Raw genomic sequence first — 2,437 nt, forward strand, 5'->3', positions numbered from 1 at the left:
GCTCTCCTAAAGACCAGTCCACTACGAATTCGTGCATATCTTCACCGAGCATAAATTGGTTCATATTGTGAGGTTGAGACTTAATCGAGAGAGGAGTTTCTACTAAACGTTTGAACTAATAATTGAGTGAATTCGAGAGACTCACTTGAATATTAGAATTGAATTACCGAGAGTTAAATCCCAGACAATTATCTTGCACCTATCCAAACAATTTCTTTTTTTTTTTCCCTATTGATATCTTCTTTGCTTAATTTTGTTCAATTGTCATTAGTCAATTAGATCTAGAGTCTTAGTTAATTTTAGTTCTTAATCATATAATCTCAATTGTTGATCATCTTGGATAGCAATCTAGCTACAAGCTACGAAAATACTGTTTAACTCCAATCCCTGTGGTTACGATAATTTTCTATACTATCTTTGACTAGCAAGCATATTTAGGTGTGTGTTTTGAGCTCGTCAAATTTTGGCGCCGTTGCCGGGGATTGGCAATCAATAGTGTTTGAAATAGTTTGTAGTGCTAATTCAAAAAAAAAATTCTTTTTTTTAATTTTGTTTTTCCCTTTTTACGATTGGTGTTCTTTGATTGTGCGCAGGTTACATGTTAGATTGGTGCATAACTCGATCTTCTAGGAAATAATTGCTACCATAAGAGCTAGAAATAGAAAAACAACTGCAACAACTAAAGAACGAAAGAAATCTCACCGAGACATTAGAAAAGGTTGGGCAATCCTCAACCAAAGATATGGCCGGAAACGGTGAAGATAATGTGGACCTGGCTGCGAGAGAGGCATCCCAACAAAGAAAAAAAGTGGCATGAGATGCTGAAGAAGCGAGTTTTAGAGATGCACAACATATTTATGAAGAAGAGAGGGCTCAATGACCTAATCAAAATCAACCCGTGGGTGTAGGCCAGTTTAGAAACATAGCTCCCGGTTCTAGGAGACCACTTGGTGATTACTCTAGACCGGTCTACAACCAAGGTTTGTCAAGCATTCGACCACCTCTAGTTGCAGCAAACAATTTCAAATTGAAGCAAGAGTTGCTTCAAACTCTGCAAAACTGTTATGTCTTCAGAGCAAAGATGAACGAAGATCCAAACAATCATCTAATGGACTTCAAGAAGATCATGAATACCTTTCAATATAATGGTGTTTCACAAGATGCCGTTTATCTAAGGGCATTCCCATTCACACTGAAAGATATGTGAAGCGGTGGCTTCAGATCTTGCCTCAAGGATCAATTTGAACATGGGAGGAGATGACCAGAAAATTTCTTGACAAATATTTCTCCTCAGCTAAAACGGGAAAGTTTAGAAGAGAGATCCATAACTTATGCCAAAAAGATAATGAAAAAGTTTTTGAAGCTTGGGAGAGGTTTAAGGAGATAGTCAGAAAGTGCCAACACAGTGGTATTGAACTCTGGATGCAACTCCAGGATTTTTGGGATAGGTTGACACCGGCTTCACGCAGAACGTTGAGCAATACAGCTGGAGGTCCGTTAATGAAGAAGACACCAGAGGAGATAGTCACTATTCTCGATGAATTATCTGAAGATGCAAATAAGTGGCCCTCTGAAAGTGGTGAAAGAAGACAGGCGAATGGTGTTCACCCGGTTGATGCTAACACATCTGTGCAGGTACAACTTGATGCTATGGCGAATGAGATAAGGAAGCTGACCTTAGCCTCAATACAGAGTGAGACTCATGCAACATGTGATATTTGTGGAAGAGGACACCCTACTCATGAGTGTCAAGCCTCAACTGAGGAAGTTAATGCTGTTGGAAATTACAACTTTAATGCAATGGGTCAGAGGCATACCGGTTTTTCATGGAGTTCACCAGGAGGTACAAACAAATGCATGGCAACAAAATAACGCCAGACCTCAGGGACAAGGGGCGCCTGTTTTCCAAGATCAGCAAAGGCAACAGTTTTACCCTCAATAGCCAATTCAGTCTGGATTAGAAGATCTAATGAAGTCCTTCATTGTCAAGATAGATGAGAGATTAGATGCTCATGGTGAAACTATCAAAGAACTTGGCACAAGGTTGCAAAATTTGGAGAAGAAAGTGGGACAAATTGCCACCTTATTGTCTGAGAGGATCCCAAGTACTTTGCTAGCTGACACTGAAAGGAACTCCAAAGAAACTGTAAATGTTGTAACTATGAGAAGTGAGCAAGTGTTGGAAGAGCCCACTCCGATCCAAAAAGAGAGTGTGCCTGAAAAGGAAATTGGGGAGCAACTGAAAAATGAAGTTGATAAAAAGAAGACAGGAAAGAAGGGAGCTGACAAGAAGAAGAAGGAGGACACTTCGAGAAGGGATGAATCTAATAAAGAGAGCAAGTACATGCCTGTTTTTATCCTTTCCTCAAAAGCTTTATAGAGAGAAGCTGGATAAACAACTTGAGAGGTTCCTAGATATGCTGAGACAGGTTAATGT

At 39.7% G+C, this 2,437-nt stretch overlaps 1 non-coding gene across 1 annotated transcript; it reads right to left on the reverse strand.

Moving 5' to 3' along the window:
• Window positions 1-1,305: 1,305 nt before the first annotated feature.
• LOC117280372 (small nucleolar RNA R71) lies at window positions 1,306-1,412 on the reverse strand. The gene has a single exon (XR_004510908.1). It is a non-coding gene; the product is annotated as a small nucleolar RNA R71 (small nucleolar RNA).
• Window positions 1,413-2,437: the final 1,025 nt, after the last annotated feature.

This window comes from Nicotiana tomentosiformis, chromosome 2, assembly GCF_000390325.3.
Source record: "Nicotiana tomentosiformis chromosome 2, ASM39032v3, whole genome shotgun sequence".
Lineage (NCBI taxonomy): Eukaryota > Viridiplantae > Streptophyta > Magnoliopsida > Solanales > Solanaceae > Nicotiana > Nicotiana tomentosiformis.